This window comes from Rhineura floridana, chromosome 9 (assembly GCF_030035675.1).
Source record: "Rhineura floridana isolate rRhiFlo1 chromosome 9, rRhiFlo1.hap2, whole genome shotgun sequence".
In the NCBI taxonomy this organism is placed as follows: Eukaryota; Metazoa; Chordata; class Lepidosauria; order Squamata; family Rhineuridae; genus Rhineura; species Rhineura floridana.
In genome coordinates, this window is record NC_084488.1 from 54,656,515 (window position 1) to 54,672,085 (window position 15,571).

Below are 15,571 nucleotides of genomic sequence, written 5' to 3' on the forward strand. Positions count from 1 at the left end.
AGAGCTATTGCTAGTCGGGCGGTATAAAAGTGAAATAAATAAATAAATAAATAAATAAATAAATAAATAAAATGTCAGAGAAAGCACAACTGAATTGGGCCCAGAAAAGAACTGGCAACCAGTATAGCTGTTTTAAGATAGGGAGCAGATCCTCACTATACATTTAAAGCACATTACTTTCCCCAAAGAATCCTGGGGACTGTGGTTTTCCCCTCACAGAGACACACATTCCCAGAACCCTTAACAAACTATACTTCCCAAATGTGCATTGGCTGTGCTTTAAATGTATGGTGTCAACCTGCCCAAGGGTACCATGTTTGCAGCCTGCTGCTCCTACCAGCACTCTAGCCACAGCATTTTGCACTAGTTGCCATTGCTAGATTGTCTGTAAGGGCAGACCCACATGCAGTGCATTTTTAGAGCCGAGAACTGTATTGCTGTGAAGGGGGGGATGGTTCCTTCATGGCAGAGCACCTGCTTTCTATGCAGAAGGAGAAATATTGAGGAGGAGGAAGCCAACAGCCAGTGCCATCCCTTGGAGTGGATGTAAGTAGGGAGGCAGGCTAGCTGAGACTGAGGCTGACAGGGCAATGCCCCATTCACCTAAATGGACCAACCTCCCTGACGGTAGCATACTGTACAAGGATAGCCACATCCATTGCTGCATCCACCACTGGCTCATTAGGGACTGTGGCCCTCTGACTGAAAAATGTTCCCCATCCCTGCCTTAAATGGTGTGCTGCCCCATGGCCGTGGGGATGTTGCACCAAAAGAAAAACAAAATATATGCAGATATTTAAATGGGAGGTGAACTGATACGCTGCCTTTGCCTTGTCTTCTGCTCTGGCATTTAGGAACTTCACTGAGCTGAGAGACAGTGTTAGACTAGGGTGAGATTAGCAAAACATTTTGCATGTACCTTACCTAATCACATTAGCACAGCGTCATTGAGTATGACATCTTCCTTACATTTTTCATCCACTGGCTCAGAGGTGAGAGGTATAAGGCCTCAACACCCTTAAATTAGAGCTCTGAGCTATTTGCATATAATTCTATAATATTTATTAGTCACTTTCAAACCCTGGAAGGAGTCCCGTTTGTGCATAAAACATCCTCAATTTTACGCCAAACTGAGACCTCAGTCTGTGATTTATCATAATGACATTTAGTCATATAAAAGATGGCCTTCCACTGGGGCACATGGGACACAAATAAAAGCAGAGGATTACCAGGATTGTAGGAGATACATCAAATAAAGGAGAGTGCTGGTGTTTTACATATTAAATCAGTAGCATGCAGCAGGTATTGTTCCCAAGTTCAATCACAGTTTTGGAGAAGGACTATGAGGAAGTAATAAATCTCTGACAGGAGGGAGCTATTTATAGGTTCCTAAATCAGATGATTCTGAGGTTGGTGACTTTTACATAGTCAATTAACTCTTTGTGACATTCAAGGTTTGTGTAAGAGAGACTCCTATATTTAACTGAAATTAAATCTGGAAAAGGCTGAAGTGCTGTTGGTCAAGAGACATACAGTTCTAGGGATAGGACAGTAGCCTTTTCTGGATTGAGTTGCACCCCCACCCCCTTGAAAGATAAGGTTTGTAGCTTGGAAGTACTCCTGGGCCTGACCTTCCTACTAGATGCTCAGGTGGTGGCTGTGACCAGGAGTGCTTTTCCTCTAGATTAGTGCACCAACGGGTACAGTCAGACCCCTGGCTGTGGCCTTATGTCCATTAGCTACAACATCTTGATTGGACTGTGCTGCACTTCCCCTGAGAACCACTGGGATATTTCAACTGGTGCAGAATGCTCATGCTAAGATCTTGACTAGGGCCACTTGAGGGGATCATGTGGCCCCCTCATTGTTTCAGCTTTGTTGGCTGTTAGTTTGTTTCCAAGCACAATTCAAGGCACTGAATTATCATCTTTAAAGCTCTAAACAGCTTGGGACCAAATTACTTAAAGGACCATCTTCTACAGGGATGCTGGTGCATTAGGGTGAATGGAGCACTGCCCCACCAGGCTCAGGCTGGCCACAGTCCCCTCTTGCCTGTCTTCTTATTTACCACTAGTCCAGGGAGTGGCATTGGCTGTCTGCCTCTTCCTTAGTCTTAGTCTTGCCCTTGTGGAACTGAGTAAACAGCCCCTGCCCCACTTTACAAAGACTGAAGCATAATCTCTCTCTCTCTCTCTCTCTCTCTCTCTCTTTCTTTCATTCTCCCCAAAGTAGGGGAGGTTCTTCATGGGCAGTGCTACTTTTCCCCCAAAGGAGGAAGGAAAGACTGACAGGCCTGGTCAATGGATTCTTAAGCAATTAGCTGACCAATCAGGGGCGCAGAAGGGTGACAGGAGATGTTGCACTGGCCAATGACTGGTCAGTGCTGGTGCCTGGACTGGGCATATAGGAATGGTATGGCACAGCTGTAGACTAATTGTAACAGCTATTTTTTGGTTTTGATTCCTACACAAGGATGGAGAGCAGCTCCTTTCTGCTTCTACCACTTGCCTGGATGGTGTGCGGGCAGGGTGACAGCAAGGCTGGGGGTGTGGGGGTACACAAGTGGGAGTGCCAGATTGGTTCTGCAGTGGTACCTGCACAGTCCCAACCTCATCATCACCCTTCCTCATCCCCCACACCATCCAGGTAAGCAGCACCACAACACAGCACTGGCTGTTCCTGGAGAAAGAAGTGTGGGATTTGCTTTGATTGTTCTGTGGACTTCAGAGGTGTTGAGAGGGGGACAGCTGTCCTGAGGAGCAAATCCTGCTTTACATTGTGTGAGTGTGTTTGGGGAGAGAACAGGAATCAAATGTTGCCAGGGTAAGGGAAAAAACAGTGAAAATGAAAGGGGGGAAGGAGCAAAAATGAAGCAACCAGAGCGAAGGAGAAGGCATTATTCCATACAGAATTACCAAGCATATAGAAGAACAAGTCTTGCTGAAGCAGGACCAGCATGGCTTCTGCAAGGGTAAGATCTATCTCACTGACCTTTTAGTGTTCTTTGGGAATGTCAGCAACCATATAGACAGAGGTGATCCAGTTGACATTGTGTACCTAGGCTTTCAAAAACCTTTTGACAAAGTACTTTAACAAAGACTTCTGAGGAGAGAGAGTAGGGAAAAAAGCAGACAGTAGGAAAAAATGAACAGTTCTCCCAGAGGAGTGATGTAGACAGTGGAGTTCCTCAAGGATCAGTATTGGTGCTTTTTAACTTGTTCATAAACGATCTAGAGTTCAAGGTGAACAGTGGGGTAACCAAATTTGCTGATGATACCAAATTGTTTAGAAGGATCTCTCCAAACTGGGTGAATGGGCAGTTAAATGACAAATGCAACTCAGTGTCATCAAGTACAAAGTGATGTACATTGCCATAAAATACTAATTTTACATATATAGTATGATCATAAAGTTTAAACTGGTAGTGATGGACTAGGAATAAGACCTTGGGGTCCTAGTCGATAGCTCGATGAAGATGTTGACCCAGTGTTCAGCAGCTGTGGAAAAGGTGAATTCCATGTTAGGGATCATAAGGAAAGGGATTGAAAATAAAACTGGCAATATCATAATGCTATTATACAAATCTATGGTGTGACTGTACTTGGAAAACTGTATACAGTTCTAGTTGCTTCACCTCGAAAAGGATACTGCAGAGCTGGGAAAGGTTCAGAAAAGGGCAACCAAAATGATGAAGGTGATAGAGCAACTCACCTATAAGGAAAAGTTCCAGCATTTGGGGATTTTTAGTTTACAGAAAAGGTGTGTAAGGGGGGACATGATAGAGTTGTATAAGATTATGCATGGTGTGGAGAAAGTAGATAGAGAAAAGTTTTTTTAAAAACAAAACTCTTGTAATACTAAACCTGGGGCCATCCAATGAAGCTGAATGTTGGAAGATTCAGGACAGCTAAAAGAAAGTACTTTACCCAGCACATAGTTAAACTATGGATTTCGCTTCCATAAGAAGCAGTGATGGCCACCAACTTGAATGGCTTAAAAAGAGGATTAGACAAATTCTTGGAGGATAAGGCTGTCAATGGCTACTAACCATGATGTCTTGCCTCTACTGTCAGAGGCATTATGCTCCCCAAGTGAAGAGAGTGCTGTTGTACTCATGTCCTTTTGTGGGCTTCCCATAGGCATTTGGTTGGCAACTGTGAGAACAGAATGCCGGACTAGATGGACCTTTGGTTTAATCCAGCAGGGCTCTGGATCTTATCTTCCTATGCTATTGCCTTCTAAGGTATAGTTGGTGCCTATGCACAAGAAGCTTTCTCTGTAGCAGCATCCCATATGTGGAACTTCCAGCTCCAGGAATTTGGATCATCTTCCTCTTTGTTTGTGTTCTGTTTGTATTTGAAGACTTCCCTGTTTAAACAATCCTTTGGTTCTATTGCTCTTTAATTCTATTATTTGTTTAGTCCTGACTCCCTGGGCCCCATTTTTTTCATGATGCTTTCAGTCTTGAATTATATTGGTATTTAGCTGATTGTTTTAATGATGGGATTGTTGTGAATTTTATTTTTGTGTTTGTTTTTATAGTTAGCCACTTCTTTCGGAGGGGAAAAGTGGGACATACATTTTTGTACAAATAAATGTATAATTTTATCTAGTTAACGTCAAAAGAAAATCAAATGCAATTTGCTGTTAAATAGGGAAATGTACATAAGCATTAGTATTCTAAAATGATAAAACACTATTACTACCTGCATGCTGAGTTTTGAAAAAGAATCTGTTTGGAAATTATTTCCTTTCATCTCTTCCCCTTTCTCTTTTTAAAACCCCCAGTAAGGCACTTAACATGGCAACAGTCCTCCTCCCAACCTTTACTCACAAAGGCAGAATCAGTGTTGCAATTTCGTATTCATACATGTTACAAAACTCGATGTCACAGTTGCCACAGCAACTGTAACTTGGACACATAGCATATATATTCAGGCACGTACTCAAGCTGCTTTGTGAGGCAAGAAGCTTCTCAAACAGGGACACTGAGGTGCTTATTTTTTTTGCCATCTACAACTGCATGGCTTTGATCATAATGCACATCTCCACTGTCTTCAGGGGAAAAAAATCACACTTAACGTTGGGCATATGCCTACTTCTTAAGTTGTCTTTAACACTGAGCTGGTGCAATTTTTATGCTCATCATAGATCGTTGCTTTAAATTGCTTCAAGTGATGGCTGTTGCCACATAGTGACTCTCCTCCATTTGTTCACTGACCCTTCCAGTAGAAAGGCCGATGACATCATCAGGAAGGGACAACTTTGTTTGTCCATTAGTTGTAGCCAAGTACTTGAAAAACTCAGACCTGTCTCAGCTCTGCTAATAATACAGTCTTTTCTCATCCCAGAGGAAACAAGTGATATATGTACTTTGTAAAGCTTATTCAGTAAAAGGCTTTTGAGATCAAGCACCAAAATGCAAATATGGCTTCAGAATCCACAGGGCCTGTTGCAAGATGAAGACTATAGAACAACTTAGGACATCTGAATTTGGTACTGGCAAATGGGGAAAGAGAAGACAACCAGCACAATTGGTGGAATGGATCTGGAGCAGCCTTTCCCAACTGTTGGGTCCCCAGATGTTGCTGGACTACAATTCCCATTATTCCTGACCATTGGCCATGCTGGCTGGGGCTGATGGGAGTTGTAGTCCAACAACATCTGGGGACCCAAAGGTTGGGAAAGGCTGATCTGGAGGCTACAAAGACTGTTAGGTGGTGTTTCCCCCCCTGATTCCACAACCATGAGTTGCCATATAGATGGTGCAGAAGACTTTGAGGTTTTATCACAGGAATGTGGCATAATTAGCTTGAAGACAAGGCTCCAACACACTCAGGACAGAGATTTGGCCACTAGATTTTCAGCACTGAATGAGAGTTCCCAATCTGTATAGGTAGAGGAAGAGGCCTGGGGCATATATACGTCTCACTGCCAATGTAGGCTAGAAATGAGAAGCCACAGATCTGTGTGCTGCTGCCACATGAAGTAAGAGCATTTCTTGGGCATGGAGCCAGCACAAGACATTCTGCTGCCTGAAACAAAGGAGAACATTCACACACACCCCAAATTCCATGGATCGAAGGTGACTGGACTGGCAGTTGAATCTTACTGCAACACTGGAAAAGATAGCACATCCTCCCTGAACCAGAGGACAGCTTGGGGGCACAAGACAGGCTATGTGACACATACAGTTTGGTCCCACAGTTCTGTCACTCTTTGCCTGCTTGAAGCAGCCACTTCAATCTGCCTAACTCACCAGGTGGGCCGCTGTCTCCCCTGAACTGGAAGGACTTTAAAGCAGGGGTGAGGAAACTTTTTGGCCAATGGGTCAACTTGCGCAGGTGGGCAAGAGAACTCACCTATCAATCATTTGCTATTATGACACCACATAATTGACATGGGGGTTGTCCCACCCCACCTGCAAAATCCATTGTGCTGGGTTCCCAGACTTGGGAACCACAGTGCAAGGGGCTTTGCCAGCCGATGCTTTACTAGCCTCTCTGCCGTGCTGCTTTCAGGGGTTGAAAGGAGCATTGCAGGGCAACTTCAAAGAGCAATGCTGGGAGGGAGAAGTGGCTTCCATTGAATGGAAACTGCTTCCCCCTCCTTGAACAAGGCATACTCCTACCACCCATCAGCTGATGGGCCCTTGGGAGTATGCCTTGCTCCAACAAAGGAACACCAGGGGCCCACTCTAAGTTCCTGATTGTTCCTTTGAAGCCCTGCTATTACCCACCCCAAAATGGTCTTGTGGGCCAAATGGGGAAGCTGGTGGGCCAAGTTTGGCCCACGGGCCGGAGCTTCCCCACCCCTGCTTGAAATGCTTCGAAGTCAGGCTGAAAGTATCTACTGTGTTGAATTCCCAGCTTCTGGCTCCTGATTCTCCCTCAATGGCTGCCTTGTACTGAAAAAATGGCAGCTGTGCCTTCCTAAGGCTATCCCCATAAAAAACTATTATTGCTGTGCATGCCCATTATCAGTGAATTATGCTGAATGCAAGACTCATAACCCCAACATTTCCTATACTTAAAGCATCTTGGAATCTCAGCTACTGTGTCAATGAAGTATAACCTTCCCTCCTTGCCATATCTAAACATATCTTTATTATCATAATAACTGTTGAAGTTGAGCCTGTGAAGTGGAACTGTCTTACCGTAAATATGTACATAAATTATAAAGGTTTTAGGGTATTGTAATAGCTTTGCTTGAAACACAAATGCATCAGACATGAGTTGCTGTATTAGATAAAATAATATTGGTAGGAAATCTGCTTATTCACATTAGAATATATGAGAATTAGGATTGTGCTAGTTCAAATATCTATCAGGTGAAAAGCCAGTTCTGTTTATTTGGGGATTTTGCATATGTAAAGTTTTTGCATTCTGTGCCTATACACACTTTGAATGGGCACAGGCACAAACATGCCACATTTTAAAAATATCTCTGCAAGGGGAATAATGCTCATAACCATTGCTGTTTCTTGGTTTAACAAGATTGCATTGTTACCACTGTGGAATTGCCCTCCTCAACAGTACAGGTAATCTTGGATCTGAGAGATTTACGCCTGGTACATGCAACAGCACTTCTATGAACTGGTAGTGTGTTTAGTGTGCAAAGTGCCCTTAGCTTGTGCTCTTGAGGTCATGGATTCAACTTTTGCTTTCCACTAGGTGTCTGCATTTTTAAGAAGGCAGCATAGCTCAATAGCTGAGCACTTGCTTTGCATGCAGACCACAGGGTAACACCCTACTATCTCTAGTTAAAAGATCTCAGATAACTGGCGGAGTGAAAGGTTTGTCCCTGAGACTCTGGAGAGCCGCTGCCAATCACACAGAACAGTACAGGGCTAGATGGACTAATGACTTGATTCGATCTAAGGCAGCTCCATATGTTCATAATATTGCAGCTTTCCATGGACTTTGAGTGATGGAAAACAAGTCAGTTTGCCATGATTATAGTTCAGACAGGAAAAATGGTCTGACAAAGAGCAGAGTGATCAGCAGAATTTCCCCTCACCTAGAGACTTCATCACAAAAATGTTCAGAATGAAGTTTTTATAACTACAAAGGGAGAGATTGAACAAGAGCTCATGTTTCTCTAAATGAAGGCTGTTAATGATGTTTCTACTCTTTTTTCTGTTAATACATGTATTGAAAATAATTTTATCTAGCACTAGTTTGCATGCAGGCTCTGTAGTACGCTGAAAGGTTTTAGACTTAGGATGCAAACCCAACCCTTCTTACTAGGGAGTAAGTCCAACTGGATTTAATAGGATTTACTTCTGAGTAGACATGCATAGGTTTGCACTCTAAATCAATCAACAAGGATAAGGTGGAGCTGGGTAAAGCATTCCTTATCAAACTCTAAACCAAAAGGAAAATTATGTGAAGTCAGGTTAAAGAACAAACTAAGCAAGCCTCCCACCCTCCCAAACATGAGAACCTGGAGACAGTTCTAGAGCTATCTTGGGCATCTGAAACATGTACAGTTGGGGCCTTTAATGGGAAAGTGAGTGAAATAGGGTAGTTAATGTGATTGGAGCTGAACTTTAAACTTAGAGCAATAAAAGGATGCTCAAATATCCTACGCTCATATTATGCTGGGAACAGACTAGGTCACAGGCACACCATAGTTTTAAAGAACATTTAGTGCATATTTAAAGCATATGGCTCCCCCCAAATAATCCCGGGAACTGTAGTTTGTTACAGATGCTGGGAGCTGTACTCTGTGAGAGGGGAACTACAGTATCCAGGATTCTTTGTGGGCAGCCATGTGCTTTAAATGTATGATGTGCATATGATGCATATGCTACAACCAAGCCAGCAGGATGGCTGTGTTCGGCCTAGGAGGGGAAAAGTGCACAACCAGAAAATAGGAAAACAGTGTAAAAATCAAATAAACATGCTCACAGCATCCCTGGAAACAGGGGCCAGGAGACACAACGGGGGAGGCACAGCAGTGGCAGCCTCCAGTGATTTGCTAATAGGGCATGGGAGTGGGAAGCTGAAGATCAAGCCCCACCAAGAATGGGAGAATATGTCCTCACTTACCTTTTTTGCAGTCAGGAAAAAAAATGAGGGGTTTCCTGAACTTGAATCCAAAAAACTCAAAGCATAGGGACTGCAGGAGGAGCCTTCATCTGGTGGAACAGCTTATGTTTTATGTGCTGGAGGTCCCTGGTTTGAATTGGGTACAATCCCACACTAGGAAATGGGGGAGGAGAGGAGCTGTCATGACCTCCAGTTCTGGGGTCTCACAGGGCATGAAGGAAGATCGGAAAGAAGAGAAGGATCAGGTGGTCTGGGTCCCTTCTTTACCCTCCTAGCTGGAAGACATAGCCTTACTCCAAACCTGAGACTCTGAGGATGAACCCTCAGCTGCAGAAGCTGAAGTCTATGAAGTGAGATAAGTCCTCTTGAAGGAACACAGCCAACTCTTTCCAGAGACCTACAGCAAAACAGGCCTTTTCTGCCTTTATAAGGCCTCAGTGGCTCCAACTCCTTGCTGTGGAAATAATTTCCTATTTTGTGTAAGACGCCCCAGCCAGGCCAGACTCATTGGGAGCTCTCCAAGGTGCTAATCTGATTTTCTGAACTTGTACGTTCAGTGTGGTGTTAGTGGTGTTCACCAACTGTAAGATTTGGTTTCGACTCTGCATCAGTGCTCTGGAAAAGAACAGAAATTGGCCTGAAGCACTTCAGAGGCTGTCCAGTTTGGTTCAGAAACTGAATTTGTTGCCTTCCCCATTCACTATTATGGGAAAACTAAAAATCAAACAGCTATATATTTTTTTTCCTTTTTGACAGAACTTGAGAAATTTGCAGGTATGTAGCCCTTTCTGAGGGGATACATCCTGCCAAATATCAGAAATGTAGTTGCAGTGGCTTTGGGTTTGGGGGCAGGTGAAAAAGATTCACTTAATCTTCCCTAGTGAGGTTGAGGATTTGAGAGGTAGACACCTTTAAAGTTGATTTTTGGGGAGAACTAAAAGAGATTTGCTTCCTGCTTTGGGGATAATGATTTATTATGAAAATGACATACATTGTAGAGGTCCTCCTCAGAAAGTAGCCTGAAACATTTCAGAAGGATGGGGGCAGTGACTAGGGTATTTTGATGAATGTGGAGAAAAATAGCTTCAGGCTTGTGTTATGCCCAATTGGCACTATAAATCACTGAAGATAAGTGCAACGCTGATTTGACAGGAGTGGGTATGTCAGCACATGGCACAGACTAGGATGTCCAGTATTTTCCAAACAAGCACCAACAGCAGAGCTAGAAAGAGCATAGAACAGTCAAGAATAAGGTGATACATAACTTCAGCATCCCTTCCCCAAAGCACTGTGATTGGAGAGCCCGCCCTGGTACATTAATTCCTTCTGATTAGAACACAGACCTCTCATTAAAAAAAGAGCTATACCTCTCCCCATCTTGGCATTTTCCTTATATGACAAGCTTGAGGAGAAATATATCCATTCTTGCACATGCATAATAATAATAATAATAATAAACTTTATTTCTACCCCGCCCTTTTTCCAATAGGACTCAGAGCTGCTTACAACTAAAAACAACACCATTAAAACATACAGAAATATACAATTAAAATAGAATTAAACAATGAGAAAAATTAAAAACCATAAAACGTATGTTAAAAACAGCGGACAATTTAAAATAATAAAATCATATACTGTAGACACCAATCCTATGACATTTAATCTTGGTCGTTCTCTATCCCAAATGCCCGTTGAAATAAAACAGTCTTTACTTGTCGCCGGAAAGACAGCAAGGAGGGAGCTAATCGCACCTCACTAGGAAGGGAGTTCCATAGCCTAGGGGCGGCCACCGAAAAGGCCCTATCTCGTGTTCGCGTCATATGTACTTGCGAAGGTGTGGGGAGCACAAGAAGGGCCTCACCTGAAGATCTCAAATCCCGGACAGGTTCATGTAGGGAGATACGATATGTCAAATAGCCTGGACCTGAGCCGTATAGGGCTTTGTAGGTCAAAACTAGCACTTTGAATTGTGACCGGAAACAAATTGGCAGCCAGTGGAGCTGTTGTAACAGGGGAGTTGTATGGTCCCTGTAACCAGCCCCGGTTAGCACTCTGACTGCAGCTCTTTGTACCAATTTAAGTTTCTGAACAGTCTTCAAAGGCAGCCCCACGTAGAGCGGGTTACAGTAGTCTAAGCGGGATGTAACCAAGGCATGCATCACCCTAGTCAGATCAGGCAGGTCCAGGAATGGGCGCAGCTGGCGCACCAGTTTTAATTGGGCAAAGGCGCTCCTGGACTGCCTGAAGCACTGCCTGAAGCACTTTTAAAACATTGGCCTCTGAAGCTCTTTGAAAGTTCCCACTTCAGTCCAGGGTGCTTTGATTCCACTTTGGCTAAGACAAGCCCCAAATTTATCTGAAGTGGCCCACTTGTGTTCATGATTTAGAATTAATCCAGATCCTTTGCACACCCCTAGTGATTATCTCTGACATGACTACACCTACTGAAACACTACTAGGCATGATATCATTACTCTACTGTGACTCCCCTAAAGTGTTGCTAATGGCTGTTCTTCCCTTGAAGTAAGTTATGGGCCCACACAATGCAGCCTAGTAGCTCTCTCACTTGGGCATACCTGTTCCAATCAGAAGGAGCACTGCATGAACCAATAGCCTAATTGTTGCATGGGCCAACCAGCCTTTTTAGCTCACTCCTCCCCCCGGCATCCTATCTGATCAGTCCATACCCTCCATTCCTGATAAGCCAGCCCTCCCAGGTTGCATCCTAGCAGGCCAAAATGCCTTTCCACCTCCACCATCTCTTTGGACAGTATATATGTGTGTATATGTCTATGCATGTTCTGTAGGCTGTCCCCTGCAGCCATCCATACCTAATTGATGGACTCTGGGGACAAGGACAAAGTATCAGACAACCTTGGGGTGGGACCAGAGGAGCAGCCTCTTTATGTGTGTGATGTACCTCCATGCAATGCATCTTGAACACACAAAGGTGCTAAGCATAACTTTGAATCAGCATGGGCAGGGTCAGTCATTTCAATCCCAATCACCCCTCCACCAATTGATTCCTCCTAAATCCAGAACTTCTGCATGGATCCAGTGCATTCTAGGGCAGAGAAATGATTTAGGCCCAGCAGCTATAGAACGTCACAGAGTATAAATTCTATTTGCCAGAATTCCATTACTCTGGGATATTTAACTTGATTAAAGCTGCAGTACTTAATTCAGTTCTAATTAAAGCTGTAACTCGTCCACACTGTCACAAAATTTACAAGGGAAATGACTATGTGCATTTTAGCAATTTAGATAACATAGTTTTGCATTTCTTTTATTAGTCCTGAATTTATTGTGCGAAATACATAAAATGATGCCTGCAGTGAATGTTTCTAGGTAATTTATAGTTCAGCCATCACTTTGTGTGTGAAGGAACAACTTAAATTCTTGGCAATCAATAGCAAACTATTTTTAAAATGAAGATTAAAGTGTTTTTTTTTTAAAAAACTGAGATATAAGCTGTTCATTCATGAGTAGCCATTGCTTATGTCCTTTACATTTCTGCCTGGTTTATTTGCAATGTTTTTTATTGTTGAGTCCTAATTTCATCCTTGCTTATTTTAAGAATTAGATGGTAATATACCATGCTTTTGTGATGGTACTCACAGGTATGGAGGACTGTCACCTCTTTTGTTTCTTGCCCATAGCAACCATTTTGTGCTGGCACCCTCAGCATTTTTATCAAGATATGCGTACTGGCACCTCTCTTTTTCCAAAAAAGCACTGATGATGCTTGGCAGATGGCTTATGAACCAATTAAGAGCAAGTAAATCATAAATAGACAATTTTAGAAGTTACCAGATCTGAAATCAAAGAGCTGAGCTGAGTGCTTAAATATGTTTGATTCTATACAAATGAGTCAAAGGCTTTCTGATCTTGTAATTAAAGAAAAAAGATGAGCTGCGACTACACCTGCTTCTGCTAAGAAATTCCTTGTTGGTGAGTAGGAAATATGCTTTCCTGATGTGGTACTTGGGGAGGATTAGCTTAGCAACAGCTATTCAAGTTGGTAGCAATATTTATGATAGCTAGTCAGGGTTAAGACGAATGTTCCATTTAGGAAAGACAATTCCATCTATTGCAGATACCAAGACAGACAGTGACCCCCATATTATGTTAACAACTTGGGTGTGGGGTGGAGACGTTCAGATGTAGTTTTGGCCATTCTCTGTATAAACTATAGCAAGTGTTTTTTAAAAGATGACTGCAGAGAGGCTGGAAGGGGGAACTGAACAGCAGAGGGAGCCAGATAAACATAGTCTGGAGAAAATAGAGAAGGCATTCCACTGCCAGTGACTTGCCTCTGTAGGATATCCAGGATCAGAGTATAACAAGGATCTATCTCAGTGGTTCCCAACCTTTATGAGTACAGGATTCCCTTTATAAGCTCAAAAAAATTCATGACCCCCTCCCCCTAGGGAGGCAGGCTGGCTGCTAGGAAGGAAGGGGGAAAGCAGCCTTTCCTTGCAGCCTTGCTTCTTTTTGCTTCACAAAAAGCCCTCTCCTCTCTTTCCGAGTAAGGGCGTCAGCAGCAGTGGCAGTGCGAGGAGATGGGAGTCGGTGATCATAATCCCCTCTTCTTCCTGGTATCTCCACCCTCAGCTTCCCTTGGCATCTGCCATGTATTTAATAGGCAGATGCCTGCCCTTGATGCACCTGAAAGAAGCTCTGGCACTTCAGCAGAAGTCCTCTTCTCTTGTTTGGAGCAAGAGGGAGGTGTCATCTGCAGCAGCAGTGGGAAGCAGACAGTGTCTAGGGAGTGAAGACTTAAAATAATAATAATAAATAATTCATTTCTTTACTGTTCGCAGCCCCCTCTGGATTACTTTGCGCCCCCCAGGTTGGGAACTACTGATCTATCTCATGAGCCCTAGGTGAGCACTGCATAGCTACATCTATAGCTTAGCCTAATAAAGTAATTAGAAAGAGACAGAACAAAAGGCTATATATGCCTGTGCAAAATAAGTATTGCAACTATTTGTATGTAAGCTCTCCTTGCCTCATCTTTCTGGATTTCTATTGGAGATGTGGTGTATGTGACAATGGATATGGAGATAATTAACATACTTCCTCTTCCCCATTTTTGCACACTTCACTGCATAACATTGGTGTACCATTCTCTGTGGTGTGTAGAATATATTTAGAAATGGTCCTTGTTGTAATAATTTGGAAATGGCCTGTCACTATAGTCCTGTTCAGGAATGAAAACCCTCACATGACTACAACCATGTGCACCAGGAGAGTGTGCATGCCTACTGGCCCTGTCTCTGCGACTGCATGCCTGAAGTGGGGAGCCTTCTGCATGCACATAGGCTCCCTGTGCAGTTTAGAACCCTGCACAATCAGGGTTTAAGCTATGTGGGGAACCTGCAAATGTACAGCATGCTCCAGATCTTTAGCTCCAATGTGTGGACAGGAGTGAGGCTGATATGATGGGGTGTGAGATCCAAGGGGCGCATGTGGTTATTTTTTAACTTAAGTTTTTATTACATTTTTTAAATAATGCAGTTAAGAGAAATACATAAACAGAAATAAGAAGGGAAAGTCAAAATAGAGAAAGGGCATGTAGGCTAAAGTATTTTGGCCATATACATTTGTAAATAATAATAATAATAATAATAATAATAATAATTAATTTGTTTGTCGCCTATCTGGCAATTAGCCACTCTAGGCGACGTACATTAAAAAAGATAAAATACAATAATTTCAGATGCAATCACATTAAAACAATAGATAGAAATACTGGACAGTCATCAATACATATAAAAGCAATTAAATTAACAACATACGATAGATGACAGACTCATGACGATTTACCCATCCCAAGGACCTCAAAGGCTTGTTGGAATAGCCACGTCTTCAGGGCCTTGCGGAATACATCTAGGGAAGGGGCATGTCGAAGATCACATGGGAGGGAGTTCCAGAGAGTGGAAGCCACCACAGAAAAGGCCTTCTCCCTAGTACCCACCAACCTAGCTGTTTTGGTTGGCGGGATTGAGAGAAGGCCTTGTGTGGCTGATCTAGTTGGGCGGCATAATTGGTGGCGGTGGAGGCGCTCTTTCAGGTAATACAACCATATAGCCAATAGTGATGCATAAAGCTGACCACAGTCCAGGTGATTGGAATCAGATGGACCAGCATGCCAAAATAGTGATTTTGCTTGAGGTATTACCTGATAGGAGTCAAGGATGCAATAAAAAAGAAGATTAATATTTCTTAATGACTGTGTATTCTTCCCCTGCCCTTGATGGTGTGGAATCCAGCCTTCAGAAAGTGATCCTGCTAGTACCGGAAACAGGAGTCAAAGAAATGGGAACTGTGCCATTTGAATGGGAGAAGAGGGAAATGAAACTCTAAGTTAACTAAACTGGTGTTCAGCCTTGTATGGGCTGTAGCAGCTGGTCTCTCGAGATCCATGCAGCACCAGGGCATTTGCTGCCTGCTGAAAGAGTGCCTGTTTGCCTTCCCAATGGCCTTCTTGTATATTGGTAAATGACCCAGCATTA